The 25,533-nt window shown below is 37.8% G+C and overlaps 1 protein-coding gene across 8 annotated transcripts in view; it reads left to right on the top strand.

Moving 5' to 3' along the window:
- CHRM3 (cholinergic receptor muscarinic 3) overlaps positions 1 to 25,533 on the top strand; it is a 259,107-nt gene that overhangs the window by 21,716 nt on the left and 211,858 nt on the right. Inside the window, exons 1-3 of one of the 8 annotated variants that reach the window (XM_046938560.1) lie at positions 9,209 to 11,672; positions 13,717 to 13,895; positions 16,583 to 16,928. The exons of 6 other annotated variants lie outside the window; for them this stretch is intronic. The gene's annotated coding sequence lies outside the window, so the exon portion shown is untranslated. Of the gene's footprint in view, positions 1 to 9,208; positions 11,673 to 13,716; positions 13,896 to 16,582; positions 16,929 to 25,533 lie in introns of those variants that run through there. One more of the 8 variants, XM_046938559.1, reaches the window with a different exon arrangement.

Below are 25,533 nucleotides of genomic sequence, written 5' to 3'. Positions count from 1 at the left end.
GTAAGTGCACATGATCATAGTGCAGAGGCATTTTCAGGATAGCAAGCCAAGAATTAAAGTATTCTTTGCTCTAGCACTGCATACAAATACAAGACGACGACTGAGAGCAAGGTTTATCTTTTTTTTTCTTTCTTATTTTTCCTCCAAGCATTGACAAAGAAAAGTTACTGAAATCAATGAAGGTTCAGGTTCTCCAGCCCCAAGCACTCCTCATCAAGCCTCTGTATCCTGCTGGCAGATCTGCTCTGGCAAGCTGTCACAATAATGTTAACTGTCACATGAATTAAATGCAGTGGGATAAATGGTAGAAATGAGAAGGCTTGTGAAGTACAGGAGGTTAGGGGGAGGGGAAGGTCTTTGTGTAAAGATGTAATGCTTTCTACCCTTAAACTGGGTTAATTATCTTGTACCTAAAAGAAACATACTTGACTTTTTTCAGACCATCAATTTGCCTATATAGGAATTATCTGATGGCCTTACTAACAAGGTATTTTAGTTAAAATATAGTTCAGTCACATTACATTAGTCACTGCTGCACGTGTTCTTTAAGTAGCTCATGTACTTGTCTGATCACAGACCACTTGCTTTATGATTATGTCCTCATGATGTATGATTGAGTTCATCTTATTGAACAATTGCTACTATTATTAGAAAATAATAATAATAAAAACAAACAAACAAAAAAGCCACGCTTTTCCAGAAAACTTAGTCTCAGTTTAAGTCTACATTTTTGGCTTCGTCTTGACTCTATATCTGACAATACTGAAAATCTTTCTGATGTGTTTTTCAGGAAGGGTTAGACTTTGCATTTGTGTCTCTGCGGTTTGTAAATAGAAGCGTTTCTAAAAGGTGATATTTCTCATGTCAAGTATTTGTATGAGCCTTTAAGTACTGCTCAGTGGAGGGAATTAATCAGAGCATGTCTTCTAAAGTAATATATTGTGAAAATGAAGTTCTTGTTGTTGACTTTGTCATGTACTTTGGTTTTGTGATAAGGCTCTAATTTCAGTTATTTGAACAAAAATTTAGAAAGTGCTGTTGATGCTGGGGAAACCTGAAACTAATAAAAAGCATTTTCCCAACTCTTTGCTCTCTTTTCCCTCTGCTTTAAAAAATTCAATAGCTGTAATTTTGCTGTAACATTTGTTTCCTCAGCAAATGGTAATACAAAGGAAGACCTAAGTAAGGGTTTAGACTAGACTTTTATTTCAGTGACTAAAAGAAAAACTGATGATAATCTGTTAGTTGCCATGTGCTGTTTATTTTGGAGGACTCTATGGGAATAATTCTTCCACAATACACTAATAATCAGGAGATGTTTAAATTAAAGTTTTCTTCTGAGTAACTATGATTAACTCCTATGTTAATGCTTAAATAAGAATTCAAAATGTGTAGGGTTTAAATAATTTGTATTCACTTAAAGAAGCTGCATTCAAGGATGATCCCCTGTGCTTTAAGACCACAAAATTATTTTAAAAGTTTAATGAGACTTAATTAAAAAAGCTGGTGTTTCAGGTGCTTCTGATATCACCCCAGTAGTATGCTACTTGCCTGAAGAATCTTTTAACAGTGTTAGTTATTAGAGATGTGTTTTTTCAATTTCAATTAAGCTTTCAAGCTAAAACACTGCTGCCCTCCAACCTCATCCCAACAGCTTTGACTGGGAGCAGCAGAGAGATCTATCTTGATCTGCATTCAGAAATGATGCCTTTTTCCCAGTGTACATACATAGACACTGCTGGGGACTCTCATACAGTAACTGGGAACGATCACTGCTATCATTCATCTGATGGAGGAGATGGCATCCTTTAAGAAGGAAACCTTCCCTGTTTGCCTTCATTAATTCTTGTTCAACATCTTTGAATAGAAGTGTGGCCTCTGGACAATTGAAAAGTACACATCAAAATGCCACTTACTTCTTCAGTCAGCTTTGTACCCAGTATACTGATCAAGTAATTTCTCTTTAATATTATGAATCAATTATTTCTGGTAGTGTTATTTCAACAGCTATTTTGAAAATGTTAGTACAATAAAAATCTTCTTACATTAAAGAAAGAAGGTAGAGGCTGTTATTTTTTAGCATTAATTACACTGCTGCGTTGTTACTACTCTTCTTTCAATGTTCTCCTCCCTTGTGGAAGGGGAGAAAGATGTAGGGAAAATAAACCTGTAGTGCCAGTGTGCACTCCACAGTTTGTTCTATTAATATCTACTGCTTTTTTTTCACCCCTCTAGGAAACAGTGTTGTATATTTTACTGTGTAGTGGAAGCAGACATTCATAGGATTTAGAAACCTAAACTTGTTTATTTTTCTCTTCTACCTGGCATACAGTGCATTTCCTGAGATCAGAACATGTGTGGACAAAGAGTTTACTTTTGCATTATTTTCTGTTTAACAGTTGAATCTCTTCCTGCTGATCATTGTCTTGGGTCTTATGTGCTTTTTCTGTTTGACTGCACTATGAACTCCTTAAAGTTTTTGCATTGTGAAATGTTGAGTAGAGTCTTGCAGTACCATACTTCTGGACTGTTAAGGCAGGACATCAGTATTTCAAATTTCTCTCAAGCACTTTGCACTGCTCTTATCAAAAACAACTCTCAAACTGAAAGTTTTCACTTGAGTTCTGTGAAAGTGCTTTGAACTGCACAGTGATTGCAATTCCCAAACATTTGCTTATCCCATGAATGTGTAAAAACAGTTGATTTGTACTTGATTATCTTTGCAAGCCTAAATATTTGTGGCTTCCAAGTCTTCAGGTCAGGGTTTCTGCTCCAACTTCTATCAAGATCTGTGTGCCCCTTTCCCCTCCACTTCTTATTACACATCTGCCATTATTTTCTCACTTATTTTTTTAGCCAATTCAAGAAAAAGAACAAGTTATTTTCGGTCTTGTTGTCATGCTAAATATCACTTATCTATTCTGATATAATTCATTAAAAAAAAAAAAAAAAGGCAACTGATTCAATTCATTCCTTCCTTGTTCCCATAAGAACTTTTAGCAAGTGGGCTGGGAGCCTAGAGATGGGGTGCTCTTGTCTCTATTCTGCAAACTGAGGTTGGTCACTCTGGGCTGTTCAGTCCCTGCTGACTCAAGCATCTGGTCTCATTTTTAATGTTGATATAATTAGCATTCTGTGTATATTCAACTGATGCTATACTCAGTCATTGCAATGAGTGTTTGAAACAGAGTACAAATCTTAGCCATTTATCATACGTTGACCTCAAAACTTTTGGCACAAATGTGCCAAATGCATGTTCAGTAGTATACGCTAATGTCTGACTTCCCTACTAGGGCACAGTTTTGCTTCAGAGATGAGTAAGTAACTCAGGAAGCACAATTTCACACCTGTCACTGCCCTGGGACAGTACAAACACTGTTATGATTAACAGCACAGAAAAGTGTGGGCAGAAAGGAGGTCTTAAAATAAATAAAAAAAAATCCTATATTAGCTGTGAATGCCATCAGTAGTCAGTGGTGCTGCCATGTTTCCTGTTCCCTTGCAGCTTCTCCATGACCATAGTGTGTAGAGAGAGTTTTAAAAGTTTGTATGTTCATATCCTCCTGATTCACCATGTAGAAGGAATAGCATGGAATGGGTATTTAATATGATATCTGTAATAGCCTATGTAGTGATCTTGTGCCTGTGTATTACGCATTTTTTTAATTAAGGTTATGGGCATGTCTCCCTTTTCCTCATTATGCTATTTGTTGTATTAAATATTTCATGGTACTAGAAGGCAGCTGGACATGAGTTAAAAAAATAAACACTTTTTTTTTGAAGTGATCTCTCATCACTTAGTGCTTTCTGGCATATGTGATTGCATAAGGACTGCATGATTACTGAAAGGCATGACCTCTAGAGATGATCCCTTCCAACTTCAGTCATTCTGTAATCTTTGTGCAGGTGCCCATTTGTATGTTGTTGAGCTAATAAGGTTTGCTAGAATGCAATTAAGGAAAGAATAACAAATCAGAGTACAGAAATGAGTAGTATAGTGCTCAAAACTAAATAGCTGTGCTATTATCTTTGTATAAAAGTTCAGAGAACTGCTTGATTTTATTTGTAGATTTGAGATTGGTGAAAAGTGGAATTGCAAAACACATGAGTAAAACTGCTGTAGCAATGCCTGAACGTGATGCTGTCCGAGAATTGCAGCCTGAAAAGGCAAAGTTCTGTTTTCATTTAAGAAAAAAAATAAGTGCTGTTACAATATTCTAGATTCCTGACAACCATAATAGATTTCTAACATAGTGGGATCATTTAATTTTCACTACAAAACATGCATAGTCTCTAACCCAAAGAAACAAACAGAGGCAAAGCAAAGGAAAAAAAGCTTGAGAGGAATCTCCAAAATGCAAACAGTTTTCTTGAAAGGAGCAGGGGGTAGAGAGGCACGCACACTGGCATAAGAAGTGTTTTCTCTTTGGACAGAGATACGAGATCTGCAGAATGATTTTGCTGCTTAGAAAACTCAGAAAGAACATAATGTACCTAAAAAAAGAAATAGTATACATGTCCTGCAAAATGAAGTGATTTGTTTAATAAACTACTACATCCCCTATTGGAATAATTTCCTTGAACATGATGGAACCTGGGTGTTCCTTATGCATTTGACAAGGAAACATCAATTGTTAGGTAGTCAAAGGTGAAGCAGTTGAAGGTAAAATCTAATTGAATGTGAGCAAAAGTAAAAAATGATGGAAAAGATTTTGCTACTCTATCACCTCTGACATATCAAAGTAAATAAAACATAGCAGGAAAATAAAAATAACCAAGAGTAAGAGTATTGCAAAAATTCTAATAAGCACCACAGGAAAAAAAAAGCCCACAACAAAACAGAACATGTGCCATGATTGAAGAACATATTTAAAGTTAAGTATTTAAAGTTCATAGCTACGAATAATATGGCACATTAGTGAAAAGAGGGCAATTCTAAAAGCCAGTATTCTGACTTCACAATGAATTTTGGAGAGTGGGATGGGGAAAGAAAAGGCAGACAGGCAGAAAAAATAGTAAATATCTTCTCCTTTACTACAGAAGGCAAATGAGAATGCTTTAGGATTGTGTTGTGAGCAGGAAGAGGTGCACATGAAGGTCTTCCAGAGCTGATCCCTGCTGTGCTGTTGTACAGAGGTTGCCTGGATGCCACATCCCTCCCCACATGCAGAAACACACAGGGACCTCTTCCTTCCTTCCCCAGGTCATTCTTGCTATTGGTTTACGTATTGGTTTTATCAGCTACATACCAGGGGTTCATCTTGCTGTTGCCCCTTGTTACCACTTAGTAGAAGTATATAAGATAATAAGCTAGGAATACATCTACAGAGTCATAAATGACATAACTAATTCAGTAAATGTTGTTACACAGCTCCAGTGTGAAGCACAGAGTCAGACTGAGTCAATTTTGTCAGACTGAGATTTTCATTTACTGTAGAGCTGGATGATATTCAGCATTGGCAGATCTTCACAAGCATGCATCCATGTTAGGATAGAACAGCATAGCCTGTTGAGTATTGGCTATGTTGGATACATACTAAAAAAATCACTGGTAGAAGTCACCAGAAGTAAGATATTGACTTCTCTCCGTGCTGTTTCAATGAAATTTTACCATAGCTTAGTAGAAAAGCTTAGATGTTCTGCTGTTGGTGACTGGTAGAGGAATCCAAGCTGCTTCTCAGGGAATACGGTTGCAAGTCAGTTTGGATATTGTGGAAGAGAGCAGGTTAGAAAGTAGACCTGCAGGTAGCATCTTAGTACTGATTTAAAAATTGACTGAAGGAACAGGTTGCCCAAGGTGGTTGTGGATGCCCAGTCCCTGGAGGCATTCAAAGCCAGGCTGGATGTGGCTTTGGGCAGCCTGGTCTGGTGGTTGGATACCCTGCGTGTAGCAAAGGGGTTGAAACTCGATGATCACTGTGGTCCTTTTCAACCCAGACCATTCTATGATACACTTAATCCTTTACTGGTAGTGATTACTAGTAATATCTAACAGCTAACACCTTCTGGCCAGTAACACTTCATGACTAGAGTGAGGAATTTTTATTTTCTTCTTGATCTTCTGATCTACTTGAGGAAATGGCAAAATAACAACGTTGACTAAACAAATAATTTGCTGTTTATAAGCCAGATTTTGTTATGCTTCCTTTGACCCAAACATTTGTCTGAAGTGCTATGTTACCATAGTTCATCTGAGCAGCACTTTTTTTTTCTTGAATTTGGAGGAAGTTGAAGGTGTGAACCTGGTTGAAGACTGTCAATTTAACTGACATGCATCAGCTGAAGAAGCTTCAATATAGCAAATATGGATTAGAGATCTTTTGGAATCACTGGCCAGTCGTGTCTGACTGTAGATATATTTTTTAAACTCTATCACATAGTGTTTCTTCCTTGGGGAGCATATGGATGCTGATCTTGTGTCACAGATTTTGATTAGTTAAAAAATAAAGCTTTGTCTGCTTGATTTAGATAGTTTGGTTTGTTTATGCCTTCAAGGAAACTTGTGCTAAGTTTCAGTTTTCAAATCTTTTGCTTTTGTATGGTTTAAAACGTATGTTGTTCGACTAAATATAATCTGAAACTATATGCAGACAAATGTGCGCCAGCATTTCCACAGGTCTAATTTAAATCAGTTTTAATTAATTTTCTTTATGAGAGAGAATTTGACTGTCTTGTATTGCCAAATCTTATGCGTTTATAGTATGCAAGCAATGGTTGAATAGCTGAAAATATGTGGGTGTGTTTTCTATGCTACTTTACAACAATCAATTGGAGCTTTCTGTATTCTCCAGGTTTTGCAACTAAAAGAAAAAAGCATCCTCACAAAACTGAAACCATTGATGGCAGCAGCTGTTGAAATGTTGAGAGTAAGACTTGGGTAATCAGGCTATCATTTGATTGAACACCAGAGTACTTATGTAATGGAGAACAGGAAACTTTAATACTTACCTTTGTATGAGAGATCCTACAGTAGTGCAAAAGCACTCCTGGCCAGCAAGCTATTGCCCAAGGGGCAGCTGATGGGGGTGCAATCCCCACTTTTTAAATTATATGTGAATGCCTGTAGGGTAGTGGGAGGGCTTGGTTTGGGGCAGAGTTTGAAGATCTGAATGGAGTTATGACACTGGACTTATCCTACAAGTACAACTCAGACACATACAGAATCGGAGTCTGGGAATTTAAGACAGCTTTTGAAAAACTAAAAGTTGCAGGGGCTTAGAGGCTAGTGGGATGTTTGAGAGCTGTTCTTATCAACCTATGTATTTGAATTTCATCCAGTTCACTTGCTGGTCGTGGCCTAACAACCTCATTAATATTTACCCTAAACCATAGGAAAAAAATATTGTTTAAAACCTTGTTTAAATAGGGTACCTCCTATGAAGGAGAGCTCTGATGCAGAGCAGTATGTCATGACACTTTTATAAGTGTATTTCAGGGTGAGATAGTTGTGCTTAATTCAGTTAAAAAAAAAAAAATCATGATAGGTTGCAGAAGTCTGAGGTAATCGCTGCGTATAACTTGTTAAGGACTTCTGGGGCCTGCACTGTTTTGCCCCCAGTTTACTTTGTAACTGTAGATATAAAGTTAACTGGGGGGGGGGAGAACAGTAGAACTTCTTGTTGCAGTTTTATTCTTCAAAGGGCTTCTTTTCATACGTATTCACTGAGAAGGCAAGAGACAGAAGAAATCTAGTATCTAAGGTGAATTCAGGTTACGTGGTACTCTTAACATTTCCAAAGTATGCAACACGTATCCACATTCTGGAAAAAAAAAAAAAAAAAAACATAAAAAAAAAGTCATTCTGTGGAGCACTTCTTAAAATGCTTTTTCATTCCAATTGCAAATGAATCCACCCCACACTTTAAAAATGTAAAAAATGAATAAATAAATAATTTGAAATGAAGTGCCAACACAGAGAATGTCCTTTTTTTTTTTTTTTTGTGAAGCAGATCAATTTTGATAAAGCAGCATTCTCTGGTGTGTAACTGTTCAATTGTAGCTTATTTTTCAACTATCTTTAGTATAAGGTGACTTATTTATCCACTTTTTATTTGTGCATGTTTTATTTTGTATGGTACATTTCCATTTCAGCTTGGGAGCTTTATGAACATTAAGCTTTATAGAGCTCTTTTCTGCAGATATTATCCCTATTACACAGGAAGGTAAGCAAATGCAGAGGAAGGTTAATTGAATTGCCCTGCTGCAGCATGTGAGTATCAGTGCTGGAACTACAATTTGGGAATGATCGTTCCCAAGTCAGTACTTTAATATAACACAGGAGCCTTTTCTTTAGATTTGTAACCATAGATGAAAGAAGGGTAGAAAAGACCAACCTAATAAAAATTTTAAGCTCTAAGGTACAGGTTTTCATCCATTAAGGCTGTACTTTTTTTCATTTTATAAGCTATTTCCAATAATAGCCTTCTTTCCTTCATGTCATAACAGGCAAGATGTATGGAAACAGCTGTGGTCAGTAGTAATCTTGCTGTTCCTTTTAGTGATCAATCTTTCCCTTTGATCATACATCTTGGTTATACTTTTGGTATGCGTTTGAATAAGTGATAAGATATATACTTTTAAGGTATTTAGAAAGGCCTTTTACATTTTAAGGCCTTTAGAAATCCAGCCTCCTGTTGATGTCTGCTTAAAACAGTTCATGTGACTAACAAAGGAGGTTATCTTGTATTCATAGTGATGAGTCTTTGGTATTGACTGTTTAAGAAAATACATTTACTGTCACTGTACTTATAAAAGTGACTCCCTGGCACTCTGCTGTACAAGTGATCTCTGTGACGCCTATGCATAGCTGACTTATACCAAAGCCATTATGTGTTTATTATAGCTTTAACTGTGTTATTATTACACTTTAAATCAGGACTGAAAGCTGAGATATGGTTGTGAAGTATATTGCATAATTTCTTGATTTCTGGTATGATTTGGGAAGAAGTACTTAGTTAAAGTCATTACTTTCTTCTTCTAATTTGAGTTTCTGTGAATTGCCTAGTTCAGTAACTCTATTAGACTTGTAACGGAGACAGACGTGCACAGTGCTGGTATGTGACCCATTTAATGCCAAAAACCTCAAATACAAGATGGTACAAGAGGAGAGGGGTCTCTCACTTCCCCTAGGAGGGATGCTTGTGCCTGCAGTGCTGCAGTACCAGCCTCAGGTGCTGCTCTGCCTGTTATGGAGCCTACATGAGGGTGGCCTTTGAGGCTGCAGGGTAACAAAAGCTGTGTAGTGGTGGAAGGATGATGTCCTGGAGGTGCTGCTTTCTGCGTGTGCTCTTGGAGCTGCCCTCACATGACTGTGAACAGTTTGCACTCTTTGCAGGAGTGATTTCTTTGTAATCCAATGTTTATGGAAAACTTAAGACTTTTATGTGGCAGTGGAAGGGCAATGATCTCTCTTCCTTGGGAGGGCATTTTAACAAGATTTTTGGTCAAAACAAACACCTTTATTACCTTCCTGGGACTGTTTTTTAGATTAGCGTAGCTTGGTCTTAAACTGCATGTCAAAAAATGGTTTACCACAGCATCTGCAAAATGTTCTGTAAATGCTGGCAAATATCTGATAATTTCAGTCCATATTCAGATATTGGGTCCTACTGCAGATAGGCTTGCCTATTTGTGGCTATAGTTTTAATACAGGAGCAAAAGGAGCAAAACTTATATGCTTTCCTTTCTTCATGAAACACTTAAAAAAAAAAAAAAAGGCACCCCCCCCCCCAAACCCACAAAGCTCTAATTTTGCCCTTTCTCTAAATAATAATAATAATAATAATAATAATACAAAAAAAAAAAAATCTGAAAAGACATCGGAGTCCAAATGCATTTGACCACTGAAGGAAAACATCCTTCTTTACAACCATGGTAACTCTATGTACTGAGGAGTAAGAGAATGTGCTTTGCCATTGCTATTCTGCATGTTCAGCTCCTAATTTATTCTTTGGTAGGGTGTAAGTATATCTGTAATTTCCCTCTAGTCCCAGCGTCCATTTAAAAAGTTTGACCTCTTTATGTGGTGATCTGCTATATTTTGAGCCAGGGCAGCTCTGTTGTTCTCTGGCTACAGGGGAATGAATATTGAACGTGCATGGTGTTTTTTGCATTTCTCCGTGGGGACTGCACAATGCCAGTTGAATGTTCATTGTTAAGGATAGGGAAAAAGCAAACAAACAAAAGTGTACTGGGATACTATGGAACACTTTAGGGAGTATTAACTTTTAAAACTAGTTTACTGCAACTCCACTGATAATTCCTAACATGATGCTGAACTGTGCTTTGAGGGCTGTAGCAGAGCTTGTTCATCACATGAGACTACAGCTATGAGGCCCTTCTGTTGACTCTTAATACTGAACTTTTTTTCAGCTCTGTAGAGGCTGCCTTCTTTTTGAACGTAGCTGAACTACTCTGAGTTTTAAGTAATTCTAAAGGATGACTGCAATTTTCTGGTTCTCGCCAGATCTCCTGCAATTGCTATAACTCTCACTGAAAGAGATGAGGCAAGAAAACTTCTTGTTCCTTTGAAGCTGTTTATACAGGAATGGGCAGGGACTGATGAATGTCATGTGTACTTCAAACTGAAACCATACCATAATACCTATTGTACATTAGTCTCTCCACAGCAGATGGTGAACTGTTCTGGTTCAAAGTTCCTGAGAATTGAGAAAATTATATAGTTCTTTGTAACATCAAGCTCAGTAGCGCCTAGCTAATTTCTAGAGAGCCTAAGACCCACGTTGCTGTGAGGTAAAAATTTAACCTCATCTCTGCTTTTTCCTGGTAATGCCTCGAGTGAATTATGTAGCTGTCTTCAGAGAGTCTGAATGAACTGAGAAACATGGGGACTGTTTGTATCAAGGATGGGTTCCCCAAGAAAAGACCTATCTATCCTGTACATGCTGTGCAGTAGAGAGAATTCTTACACTCATCTTTAAGTTAGCAGTCAACACTTCCATTAAATATTCAATATAAAGTTAGGAGATGTTTATTTCTCATAAGCAGAAAATATACACCACTACCGACTGGCTACTTTAGTCTAATCTTTTACTACAGTTTTGCAGCTCTTTCTGAAGTAATATACTGGGGAAAATAAATCCCTGGAAAATACCAAACCTGACTGACTTTAAATAATGAGATAAAAAAAAAAAAAAAAAAAGAAACTATGGGCAAAAGTGAGGCATGAGAGATGTGTATATTCTTTCTGCCCAAAAGAAATTATGTACTCATTAGAAGACTATCACATTTTGAGAGTTAACTTGATATAATTTAACAGCTCCCTTTTTTCCAGGCTCAAGTTCCCAACAGGGACAGTTGGTTGGGGTATCTGCACATGCATGGAGTTGAGCATAGCCAGCAGGCCTGGCATGGCAGCTGGTCGGTGACGCTGCTTCATCATGACATTGACATGCTCTGCCCTGGTAGCCAGCAAGTGACTTACCTTCAGAGCATGGAGCCCTTTGGAGGGCCTGTGCCTTGCTGGTGTATGTCTGGCAGGTAGGCAATGTGTGGTGCAAAAGCAGAGCCTGGCAAAAAGGAACAGCCATGAGCCAGTCCCCATCTCTTCACTTTGAAGACTCTTGCTTCATCTAGTGTGGAAATGCTTCTCCTGTGGCTAAAAGTGAGTGAGGAAAGAAGAGTCTGAAGTCCATGCAGCACCTGTGAGGGAGGTGAGATATCCATCCCTTGGCCATCCCTTATTCTGCTCTGTCCTCGTGTGAGGAGAAAGTAGTCACGTGTCCTCAGGCCTCCCCTTCTGGAGCCTTTCTCCTTCTTCTTTGCCTCATTTATTTAATAGAATGTTTCCACAGACTGAAGACTTAATTTTATTTCTTTTCCCTTTGGATGAATTTGAATTTGTGCTGATTCCTCAGGGATTCAGAGTGCCAGGGGGCGGGTTGCTATCGTTGACTCTAGACACTGGTTGTTCCAGTAGTTATTCAGATATTCTGAGTTCCTGGAGCTAGTCTGACATCAGCTACTGTGATCCTTTCTTGCTATTTTTGCCTGAGATTTTAACTAGTTTTATTTCCTACTTTATTTCCAAAGGATCACAAACTGCAGGTCAGTAGGATGCTTCTGCATTTTTTGCATTTTTATAAATGAGGACCTGAAGGACAAAATGATGAATGGCCACAATTTTTGGCATAGAAATGTATAGTTATGTTGGACCTTCTGCATGGGTTTTATTTAAAATATCAGAGTTGACCTTAACTTTAGGATGCCTGAACGTACCCTGCGCATATAAATCTATATGGATATAAAAACTTGAATAATTATTGGAAGATTTCTGTGCTTTTATATAGATTTCACAACATGTAGTGGTAGTCAAATTTCACTAAACTTTAGCCAATCCATTTTCAAAAGTGAACAAACAAATAGAATCTCTGGTTAATTGACTTCTAGAAATTGACTAAACTGGACTATTAATATGAATAAACTACATTATTATTTGTAATAACAGAATTCTAATTTTAGTAACTAAGACTAGAAGGTGAAGAGTTCGGAGCTAAAGAATATGTTAGGTTTGAGGAAGATCAGCATTGCAACTTCGTATTAGATTTTAATGCAAGGGTTCTGTTTATTGTAACAGTTTGTTACCATAGAAGTATAAACTGAAAGGTAGCAATGATGAGTTAGTGTAGTACGTTATATTAAATAAACTTGTCCTGTTAGCGCTTCATGCAAGGCTTTGTTTACATTACAGTAAGCTGTTTTCTGCTGCATTTACAATTCTGCTATACAAATAAATTAAGGGATCTCATGACAGTATGATTTACTCTCTCTCTGCAAACTGAAAGACATTAATATTTTTAAGCATATTTGCTTGGAAGTGGTTACGTTAAGGCTGCTGTTAGGGCATCATCAAATCTACCATCTAAAAATAAAATAGATGAAAGTCAGTCTTATCTTCTTGTTCCTATGCTGGATAGACAAATATTAAATATTGTGTTTAGAATTCAGTGCTATTGCAAACAATATTGAATAACTTTTTAAAAATATATCTCTGTCCTGCAGTAACAGATGAGCACCCACAAAATGAAATTAAAAGTAGCGAATGCAATCTTACACAATGCTTTGACTGTTTGAACTTCTGGTGTACAAATGTTCTGTTATAAAAATCAGTGAGTTTATTCTTAGCAGCTAGGTGAATGATGTGGCTTGTAATAGAATTGTTACTGGTGGTGATAGATAATCTGTGAGGAAAAAGCAGGGTCTGAACTTCTAGTCCCAGAAAAACTTACAGGTCTGAAATTAATGGTTGAGCACAGGAAAGAATTTTTTCTATTTAGATAAAGGAGCAAAATTTGTCTGTACGCCAGGTACAGAGGCCATGGAACATCAGTCCAGTCCATTTGTTTTTTATAACATTTTGCTTAAGAGGTATAGATAATCTGTAATAAAGTGACCTGTAATAAAAAATGATCACACTTTTGTGATCATCTGTTCCTTTTAAACAAAACAAACAACAACAACAACAACACAAACATCCAAGAACCCAAATGCAACAAAATGAATCTGCAAATATAGTTTCATTTCATATTAACAATAAAGCTGATAGAATTGAATTATCTTGATTTAAGTATTTGGAGTTAAGGACTTCCTCTTTCTATTCTAACTAAAATGTGTTTGATATAACACAGGATAACCTAATTCTTTTTCTGAGTCCTGCCTTCTTTAGTTGCTCAGCCTGATGCAGTTCCTGTTCATTAGGAGATCTAGCCTGGACTGTGGGATGTAGCAAAGGGATGCTACTTGGCAGACTCTCTTCTTGGGGAAGACAAAGCATCCACCATCATGCTATCAGGTGTTCTGAGCCACCAAATTCAATGTGAGTTGAAGTTATAAACTGTCTAAAGAAAATATTTACAGGACTTACAGTTTTTTCTCTGGTAAGTAAATAAATAAACAACTGTACGTAACACATCTTTTTTTATCTGCTAGAAGTTCCCTTGCTTAGAATGGCATGCACAGAACTTCTGAAAGGGCATTAAACATTCATTTTTATTTTCAGTATATTAGGAGCATGAAAGAAGTTGTAACTCTGTTATACTCAGTGGTCTGTATTGTTGTGTTGGTAACTTCCACACTTAGCAGGTTTCTTTTTTTTTTTTTTCCTGGTTTACAAGTTTGTTATTTTGGATAGTCATAGTGCAGTGGCAGATACTACCACAAAATTATAGAATATACTGAGTTGGGAGGCACCGCCAAGTCAGGAATGCAGCTCCTGGCTTAACGTGGTACCTCCCCAATTCCAAATCCTATGTCTGAAAGCATTGTCTAAACACTCCTTGAACTCTGGCACTTAGGGCCATGCCCACTGCCTCCGGCAGCCTGTTCCATGCCCACTGCCCTCTGGTGCAGAACCTGTCCCTAACCCGCAACTGACCCTCCCCAGACACAGCTCTGTGCCACTCCCTTGGGTCCTGTCGCTGTCAGCAGATAACGGTGATCTTATTTTTCATGGTTTTTCTTGTTACTTTCATAAAGTGGTGGGTAGCACTGCGGAATAAAATCACAGTTTTGTAAACTCCTTTTCAACAGTACCCCCACTTTATACTTAAATTATGATCCTATGTTTTCTTCTTTCATAATGAGCCTTCCATTATATTCCAGTCGAACAAAAACTTACGGAGAATACTGATAAGGAGCTCACAGGAAGACGCAAATTACTGAATACAATGCAAAAATTTCTAACTTAGAGATCTTCCTTGTCTAGAAACTTGTTAAAAGATTGTTTTGATTACTGTATCAGTGTTAAGACTGTATGGAGTTTTTTTTTGTTTTTTAAATAAATCCTCTTACATATCTGCCATAGTTATTCGGACAAAATAGCCAATGGTGACCAGTTTCAGCCATCCTAGCTGGATGGGTGGAATCAAAATATAGTTGCATATGAAGATTCATTTCTTATACTTACTGAAGTTTTTGTGGCTTAAAATTACACTGCCTATTTTGCGGTTGTGTTGCATTCCATTCATTACAAATTCATTTCCTCTGAGACTCTTATTACTGTTGCTTTTCAGCTTCTCCCTGTGTACTAAATTATGAGGACCCTCGGGTGAGAGAGGCCTCTTATTGCTAAAAAGAAAAGAAAAGGGAAGCAGAAACCAGTCCTACCCAGGGAGTTGTTGTCTCCTGAGGAAGCTATTTAAAAAATAAATAAATAAATAAAAATTCTAAGGCATGCAGGTGTGGAGAACAATTTTTTTTGGCATTGCTGAAGTTTCTTCTGTGTAAAAATCACTTAATTGAAAGATTTTATTGTTAAATATAGTTAATTTCATTGACATGATCTTTAACTTTTTCAAAATTTCTGCCCATGTAAGTATTCCATTTAATTATTTCTTTTTCTTTTCTAGAAAAATACTTCCCCCCCCCACCCCCCCCCCACCCCGAAAAAAATAGTAGGAAATAAATTTCCTTTTGGTAGGCATTAGTAATGGAGTTTTCTAATCCAAGCAGTATGTACAAAAAAGTTAGAGCTACGTCACTTACTGACGTAATGGATGTGTTCTCATCATCCAGACTACCTGTAAAAGTTTTATAGAGTCAATAGATAATATTAAGCTCAAGTGAGATGGTGAACTTGCCAGAGTTTAATTTCTCTATATCAAGAAAAAACAGGTGGTTGTGGTTTTGTTTCTTTGTTGCTTTTGGTTTATTTTGTAGATTTTCTGTGTTTTTTTTTTTCTTTTTCAAAGGGTGGTTTTGGGGGGATTTTTTATTTTTTAAGCTTGCCTTTTACTAGGAAGGTTACCCAAATTCTTTTTTGTAGTCTAAAATATTACAAGGGGATGGTCACTATCTGCATTCTTCTGATTTTTCTATCCTTTTGTTAGTGTAATTCCTTTCTTTTATTAATACTGACTGAAAAAGTAAGACAGTTAAGCTGTGGAAATTTATAAAACTATAGATCTGTAAGAATATCATAGAATTGCTTGGGTTGGAAGGGATCGTAAGGATCATCTAGTTCCAACCCCCCTGCTATAGGCAGGGACACCTCCCACTAGACCAGGTTGCTCAAAGCCCCATCCAGCCTGGCCATGAACACTTCCAGGGTAGGGTCATCCACAACCACTCTGGGCAACGTGTTCCAGTGTCTTAACACCCTCACAGTAAAGAATTTCTTCCAGATATCTAGTCTAAATCTACCTTCTTCCAGTTTTAAAGCCCTTTGTCCTTGTCCTGTTTCTACCTGCTCTTATAAAAAGTCCTTCCCCAGTTTCCCTGTAGGCCCCCTTCAGGTACTAGGAGGCCCTTGGAGCCTCCTCGAGGCTGAAGAGCCCAAACTCTCAACCTTTCCCCCACAGGGGACAGCTCTCTGATCATCTTCGTGGCCCTCCTTTGGTCACACTCCAACAGTTTGATGTCCTTCTTCTGCTGGGGGGCCCCAGAAATGGACACAGTACTTCAGGTAGGGTTTCACAAGAGCAGAGTAGAGGGACCTCCCTTGTAGTGCTCATCACACTTTTCTTTATGCAACACAGGATGCAACTGGCCTTCTGTCCTGCAAGTGCACACTGCCAGCTCATATTGAGTTTTTCATCAACTAATGTGTCCAAATTCTTTTCCTCAGGGCTGCTTTCAAGTGATTCTCCACTGAGCCTGTATTTGTGCTTGGGGTTACCCCAACCCAGCTGCAGGACCTTGCACTTAACCTCACGAAGTTCAACAAGGCTGGCATGGTCCCACCTCTCAAGCTCATGCAGGTCCCTCTAATATGTCAACTGCACCAATCAGCCTGGTGTAATCTGCAGACTTTTTGAGGGTCAATCCCACTATCCATGTTGCCTATGAAGAAGTTAAATAGTACTGGTCCCAGCAGCTATCCCTGAGGAACGCCACTCATCACCAGTCTCCACTTGGACACTGAACCACTGACCTGAACTCTGAGTACGACCATCCAGCTAATTCCTTTTCTAGTAAGTGGTCCATCCATCAAATCCATTTTCCTCCAATTTAAGACCAGGATGTTGTTTGGGACAGTGTCTATATCCATATTCAGGACTGATTTCAATTTTACTACCAGCTTTTTCCTTTGTTTAAACTTTGATTAAATGTTGTATGCTGTGACAGGAGACTGTGGAGATCTGCCGATTGGTCTCTTTCAGTTAGCATTTGACTTACAGTTGGGAAAATATGCCTGCATTTGTGTTTGCTCATGGAAGTACTGGATACTCCTTTCCTATGCAAAGGGAAGTGGTAGATATGGACCTGGTGATGAGTGAAGGGATGAGATAAAAATAACAAAAATTCCTTGATGGATATTGTAAAAGTTTTCACGTGACCAATTTTAAAGCAGCTCTCAAGGTTGCATCTCAGCAGAAGCAGCCTCCGTGCATGTTTGCTGTGGTGGGGAGAAGGCTGCTTAACGTTGGTGTCAGGGGAGGTCAAATTGTGGACTGTGTTTAGAGCATGCAGAGGTACTGGAGGAAGAAGTTTCCTCTTTGGCTTAAGCAGCCTTTGAAATGCTGTCATCAATCCCTGCCTGCACCGGTGATAAACTCTTGTTTCTCTTAATCCTGGCTTTGTTTGAATTATGCAGTGTATAAAAATACAGCTTGTTGAAGAAATAACAGTGAGCATTAAAAGTGAGCATGTGTCCAAGAAACTTCAGAGGACTTGTTACTCAAAGGATAGTTTTTACCTGTCATTGTATGTCTGGCTTTACATGAAAGTTTTTCCTCTTTTCTTGTCTAGAGGGTCTGTATGTTGTCACTGTCATCCTCAGGCTAGACGTTTACCTATGTTTTCTTTACTTGTTCTTAAGTCCCCTCCTCAACTGATCATGCAAAACTGGTTTCAGGAAGGTGCGGTGCATGTGTGCTATCATCCACAAAGTGCCAGGAGGAACTGCAGTGGCTGCATTGCCCCTGCAGTTGTGGATGGTATGCTCAGAGTTTAGTGGCAAATGCATGTAAAATTTAACAGGATTAGGGTGCCAGAATCTCTTAGGCCACTTCAAAAATATTTAAGCTGAATTATTATATTTTTTGTTAAGGACTCTACCCTAAATACACATTTTAGCTGGAGGAATGTGTATTTTCACTGTGTTGATTTTTGAAACTGAAAGGATCAGACTTGGGAAGTACTTTACTACATAAACTTCCTTTCTGAAAGCGGTATCCTATGTACCAACTTTCCAAACTTATTTCTGTTGATGTGTCTGATCAATTCATAATGCCTTTTTTTTTAATTATATCAAGTGCCCTGGTGTAGTGTTCTTATACCTCATACTTAATGTACTATCAGACTGATGCACTTATCATACATTTCTAATCTTACACAACAATGTATACTCCTTTTTTTTTTTAACACTTACGTTTTAATGTGCATGGGAGAAATCTCTCCTTTAACATCACCATTACTTGTTTAAACTGCTAGCAGATGATAAGCTTAGATATATGGGTGTGATTTTAACCATGCAACAAGATCAGGACCAATCAGCCATAATCTAAGGCTTTCAGGAAAACACTGCAGAGGAAAGTGTGTTTCAGAGGCATGTGGGATAGAAGGAAGCAGGATGGTGTCCAAGAAGACAAGTCACTTCTGTTTGTTCATCCTTTGTATTAAGTTTGCTGCAAATTAGTTATTCATTACACTGAATTACCAAAGCCATGTATTACTTCTTTATAAAGACAGCAAAGCTATCCAATTAAAAGGAAGTCAGATTTCAAAATTAGTGCTGAAAGAATGATGTCAAATGACATTCATCCAAAGTAGAATACTTAGGGTTTTTTAAAATAAGTATTGTATAAGTAATATGTAGTTATAAATGTACTGAAACAGTGAAACAATGAAGTGGCCATGTAGTGATTTTGATGATATACTCAACCACTAACCTAGTGATAGGAGAGGTCGTGCTGGATGTAGTAGACACAAAATCTACTTCCTTTTCTGCTAAGGACACTTCAACACGCAGCTCTCTTGTCTGGAGAAAGAACGCTGTTAACCAGACTAGAAATAACTCAAAAATAAGTTCTGTTGTGCTGCTCTGTATACAGAATTAAACATTCAGTGGAGCAGGGACTGGAACCAGATGTCTCATTTCCCACGGGACTAATCTAGCCACCAGGCTAGAGAGTTATATTTTCTCATTACTCCTCCCTTTCTCCATTTATGTACAGTTTATCCACTGGAGACAGTTCCAATTGGCCTGTAGCATTAGAAATTATCACACTGGCATATAATTTTCCCTGGAGCATAATTGGGCCATGCCTAATTCAAATGGAAAGAGAGAATGATTAGCCAAAAGTTAGATATTTCGGTAGGTCAGGAATTAAGACCTGCATGATTCATCGCACAGATAGAGTTATTTTTATTTGCTTTAGCATAGGAATTTTTGTGCCCTCAGGGTTGCCTCAAGGAGCCAAGAGAACTTAAGTTGCAGTCTGAATTTAAAAGAATATGAGAAAATCATCCCTTGGGTTGCAGGGAGGGAGTTGATCCTTCCTTTCTACTTGGCACAGATGAGGTATATCTGCAGTGCTGAGACCAGCCTTGGGTTCTCTGGTTGAAGAGAGATGTGGACATACTGGAACAAGTTCAGCATAGAACCACTAAGATGAGGTCTTAGATGAGGTCTAGAATCACTGGACCATCTCTCCTATGAGGAGAGGCTGAGAGAGCTGGGATTGTTCAGCCTGGAGAAGAGAGGGGACTTGGGAAGGAATGAATTAATGTGCATAAATAATACCTGCTGGTAGGCAACAAAGAGGGAGTCAGGCTCTCTTTAGTGCTTCCCATCGACAAAGCAAGAAGCAATGGGCACAATCTGAAATGCACGAGATTCCATCTAAACACAAGAAAACCCTTTCTGTGTTTCACCACACTGACAGAAACAGGTTGTCCTGGGAGGCTGTGGAGTCATCCTCCTTGGAACTATTCAAAATGCAACTGGACATGGACCTGAATACCTGCCTTATCTGCCTATGCTGCACTTGCAGTTGAACTAGGCAGTCTTCAGAGGTGCCCCTCCCAGCATCAGTCTTTCTGTGAAAAATCTTTAGTTCTGTTATTTTTCTTCTGACAGATCTGTATTAACAATATAAACACCTTTCAGCCATGTTTTTCTTGCTCTCAGATTAAGATGTGAAATTACAAAATTGGGAAAAAAATAAGCTTTTTCGATATTGAAATCTTCTCTTAAATTCATAAGTGACAGAAGCCCATTAGACTGATGAGACCAGCATGATTACATAAATCTAGTACCAGTGGAAAAGTCCCTGTCCACTTTTAATTGGAGCTGAGTTATGTCCGTATTAGTCATTGAATTTTCCTGAGTAGTTGTAGTGTATGTGATGTTTTTGACATATAAGCAGTTTGATTCTGCTCAGTTGAAGAGTCTTAAGTCCTCCAACACTGCAGATTTTGGGTCTATGTTCAAACCTAGGTAAACTAGGGCAGGTTTAAGGATTGTTCCTCGAAGCATCTCCCCAGTGCCTTACACTACTCATCCCTGTGCACAGTTCCCTCAGCTGTACCACAGAATGGCTTTGTAACACTGTGCAGTGAACTGTGCTAAGGTAGAGCTGGGGGCTAAGAATAGTTTTCACAGAGCTGTTTTCAGCCATCATTGGTTCCATGCCCCAGATTACTGCTTGACCCCAGACATCTGAATCTGAGTGGCTGGTAGGCAGGGCTGCTGCCTGGGGAAAAGGATCTGCAGCCTACCTGGGGCAGCAAATACTGGGTTTGTGTGTCACAGGCAGTCAGGTAGAGAAATATTGTTGTATTTCTGAATAGAGTTGGAAAGGTATGTGTAAATATTAACTCCAAGAGATCAACAACCATATTTGTAGAAGATGTTGTTTTACTCATTTGTACAAAATCTGAACTATCACACTGTGAAGTCTTGGATTTTCTGGTACTCTGAAAACATTCCAGTGCTTTCTGAGAAATTGTGCAACTCAGCAATTATTTTTGCCTTTCAAAATATATTTTCAGTTTCTTTACTAAAGATTTCTATTCTTCATAAAATGCAGAACAACAGAGCAAGGTGTGAGCAAGATCCAAACATCTTTCAACTTCCTTGTTTTAATAGACAGACAGTTCGTTAAATGGAATCATTTGCAGTTTTTAGGAAAGACAGCAGCATTAACTTGATAGATATCAGAATGTGCATACTACATGAAGACATCCATAGGGATTTGTTAAGCTGTGCAATCATGTAGCATGAAGCTACATGATTGCACAGCATAAAGAATCATATAATGGCTTGGTTTGGAACGGACTTCAAAGATTATCTAGTTCCAGCTTCCCTGCTTTGGGCAGACTTGCCAACCATTAGATCAAGTACTAGATCAGGTTGCCCATGCCCCCAGCCAGCCTGGCCTTGCACACCTTCAGGGACAGTACATCCACAAAGTCTTTGGGAAGCCTGTTCCAGCACCTCAACACCCTCTTTAAAAACAAAAACAAAAAGCAACTCCCTCTCCCCCCCAAAAAAACAAACAAACAAACAAAAACAAAAACCACAAACAAACAAAAAACCTTCAACTTCTCCCTGGTATCTAATATAAATGTTTCCTCCTTTAATTTAAAATAATTTTCCCTTGTCCTGTCACTGCCTACCTTTCTAAAAAGTTGACTTCTCTCTTGCTTTAGAATCTCCCCTATAATTGTGTAAGAAAGGGGATTGGTTTGTATTTGATTTGACAGTGCTTGCAAGCTCATTGACTCAATCTCTTAGCCAACTGACCAGTAAATGAGAGAACACATAGTGATGATCAGAGTGGCAAGTTGTCACTTTGAAAATTGTCATTTTTTTTTTCCTATAGATGAATATTAAATATCAAATACTCATACTAAATTCCAAAGGATTGAGAATCAGAGTTAAATTGACCAAAAGGTACTGGAAGCAAATCTATAAAATATGATCAGTGGAGAAAAAACCACAAAACCACAGAATGGCATGGTATACATAGTGATATTTGTGCTTATAGCTTTTCTTTTAACTTCCTTTCAATTAATCAGTTCTTTCCTTGTTTCTCCTCCTTTGTTTAGTTTGACTGAAGGAAAGCAATTATGTCATTTCAGTAGTTATCAACAAGTAGGCTGGGTCAACATCTTTGCTGCTTATTTACTTAGTGATGAAATGGAACCTGTTTAGTGCTTTCGTTTCAATCTTGTCATGTATTTTTTTTTAAGTTCATTAATGATCAACTTAATGAAAAGTTCCTTTTTTTAAAAGATAAACTGAGGGAAAAATATATGTATTAAATATTTCATTAAATACAATTCAGAAATGAGTGGAGGATACTCAAGACAAGGAACCTAAGTGCCCAAATGAAGAAAGTACCTATTTTCACTTATTTAAAACTACTACTTAGGCTACCTGAAACCTGGGTACTGAGAGACTCATAAACCCTTTAATTATCAGAGTAAGTAATTTTAATTGCCAACAAAGATTTTTCTTTTTCAATCTTTATTTAATAAAACAATATAAATGAAGGCATTCAATTAAATGAATTAATTTATATTACGTTAATACTTGTCATAATTTTAATTTGTTGCAATACAAAATGATAGCCAGTAACTGAATGAGCTGTGTAAGTGAAGAAAAGAGCATTTCTATACCTATACAATCTACCACTTGCAAATTATAACAGAATGAACTAAATCAGTAAAACAGTAAAATTTGAATTGCTGAAGTTTCTCTTTGTAGATTAAGGGAATTGAAAGTGATAGTCCTGTTTGACATCAATTTGATGAGTCAATGTTTTTGTTTCCAGCTAATTTCATTTCAGTTGTTGAAAATAATATAAGACAATTTGATGTTTTTCTTGAGATTTTTTTCCCTTTTTGCTGTTTTTGTTTCTGCTGCTATGATCTCATGAGCTGCTTAAATATTTTCCCTGAAAGAATTCATGACCACCTGTCCAGTTTCTTCTGCTGTATTTTAATGACAAGTTTCAACTTCACTCTGAAGTTCAGGTGTAAAAGTGAAAACTTGTTTCAGATCTACCTAATTCAAGATAATTTTGGGAACATATTCAAAGAAGGAACTACCTTGCAGTTCAACAAAAAGTTTGATTGTTTCTTGAGATTTGTTTCAAATCCCTTGAATTGTGATTTCCATAAGAGAACTTAGCATAATATTTTAGTTAATTTTCAGTAACATTTAATGTTTTCAAATATGTTTAATAAATAGAAATGAAAAATATTGGGAGTATCAAAGAATATTTATTACTCTAATACATAAATGAATAAAGTAGTTTAAAATGTTCTTATTTTGTGGGGTCTTAAAAAAGAAAAAAATCTTTCAGTATGGAGAAATGTTAGCACATTAGGAACCGTAATAATAATGATTTATTCTGCAACCTTAAATAGCTTCACAGTGCCATTCAAGCTAATTTCATTCCTAGCAAATTTATTTTTCTGGTAAGCTTATTTTAACACTTTTTTTTTTTTTTTTTTGTGGTTTTAATCTTACCTTAGCCAACTGGTAATACTTAAATTTTCTTTGAAGCTCTTCATACAGATGTTTCTAAGGAGAAAAATCTATGCAAGAAATATCCATTGTTACTAAATCTTGGTTTTGATGTATCCTGAAAAATGCACAAAATGAGTGTCTGCTACTAGTTGGTTCTCCATAGGGAGCATTTCTTGAACTTGCTTAACAGCTTTCCAGCTGTTCTTTCTCAAACCTCTGCTGCTGTTTATCTTTCAGTGGGGCTGCTTAACCTGTTTGTAAGGTGATGCTGGAAGTGATCATTGAACTGGCTAGGTTCACTGCTCATCTAAAAACAGGAAAACAAGGCAGTAACAAATTTCTTAATTGTGCTTATTTCCTGGACCAGGGAGGTTTGTGAGACTGCTGTTGGAGCAAAAGCTACCTGATCACCTTCTCCCCTCCTTTCAGACTATCTCCCTGAAGTCCCTTGCAGTCTCTCCTTTGGCATTGTCTCTCAGCATCCAGATATTTTTTTAAGTGAGTAATTCCATTGACTTTGGTAGCAGAACTTGAATATGTAAAGCTAGATGTATTTGAGTACTTTATTGAATCAGGGACCATTTTTTTCATAATCTTCTATTTATTTTTAATCTAAATGAGTGGGTCAGTCTCAGGAACCAGATGTCTTACTCTCAGAACTCTGTACTTTGTCAGTTGTAATCAGCCCATACTTTGTTGGGTTTTTTTTAAGCCAACATTTATTTGATGGAGTGATGGCATCAGCGGACAAAGGAAGGGCAACTGATGTCAGCAACCTGTTCAAGGCCTTCGGCATGGTTCTGTACCACATTCTTATCCCTAAATTGGAGAAATACAGATTTGAAGGATGCACTACTTGGTGGATTGGATGGTTATAGCCAGAGGGTTGTGGTCAAATGGCTCTGTGTCTAGGTGGAGGCTGATCAGGAGTGGTGTTCCCCAGGAGTCTGTCTTGGGACCAGTGCTCTTCAACATCTTTATTGGTGACATAGGCAGTGGATCTAGTACACCCTTGGCAAGTTTGATGACAACAAGATGAGTGGTGCAGTTGACACAATAGGAAGACCTTGAGGTTTGAAAAGTCGGCCCATGAGAACTTAGTGAGGTTCAACAAGGTTGAATGAGGTTGCACTTGAGTCAGGGCAAACCCAGATATGTGCCCAGACTAGGCAAAGAACTCAATTAGAGCAGCCCTGCAGAGAAAGACTTGGAGATCCTGGTTGATTAAAAGCTGGGCGTGAGCCAGCAGTGCACTTGCAACCCAGAAGGCCATGGGAGAGGGTTGGAATTATGTATGTTGCTCTGAAAGTAAATGCCTCCTATTTATTTCCATGGAAACTACAAAAGATACAAAGAATACAATAAGACTATTTGACAGGGGAAATCCTCAGCTACAAAACATTATTTTTCAGTGTTATCACCACCATTAGCTGTGCATTTTTGCCAGCAATAAACAACAGCCTGCATGCCACATTCAAAACTCTGCATGGCCCTCCAGAACGTGGCTCGTCTTCCACATCACTGTCATCACTACTGAAATGAACCACCTACTACCTCACTGTGCTCACATACGCTGTTTAGTCTCCAGAAACCTTCAGCAAGCATCCACAAATATCAATGAATGCAGTGTTTCCTGCATGGAAGAATTCAGTGACACACCTTTGTTTCACATGAGGTTCTATGTTAGACGCCATTTTGTCACACTGCGTGTCTGCTGCCATCTGTCACGCAGCTAAAGTGTAATGGAATGTTGTTGGGAAAGTTCAGCCTCTCCTGCCATACCACCACCATCTGCCTTCGATGTCATGGGCCAACATAATAAATAGGAGGCATTACTTTTGGAGCAGTCATTGTAGATGATATTTAGGAGTCCTTCCACCCCAAACCATTTGATCATTCTATGATTATTGTTTTAAAATGACATCCAGCTGGGCAAAGTGTTGTTTAAAGTACTGAAGAAAGCTTTGAGAGTGGAAGATTCTTACTGTGCAAATTTGGTTGGTCTAAGATTTCTAAGTACAGAGAAATTTTCTCCAAATGTCATTATTTGCCATTATATTTATGTTTTGCTTGCTGTTTTACTTCTTCAGAAA

Source organism: Gallus gallus, chromosome 3, assembly GCF_016699485.2.
Source record: "Gallus gallus isolate bGalGal1 chromosome 3, bGalGal1.mat.broiler.GRCg7b, whole genome shotgun sequence".
NCBI lineage: Eukaryota > Metazoa > Chordata > Aves > Galliformes > Phasianidae > Gallus > Gallus gallus.
This window is presented reverse-complemented; position numbering and strand designations above follow the sequence as displayed.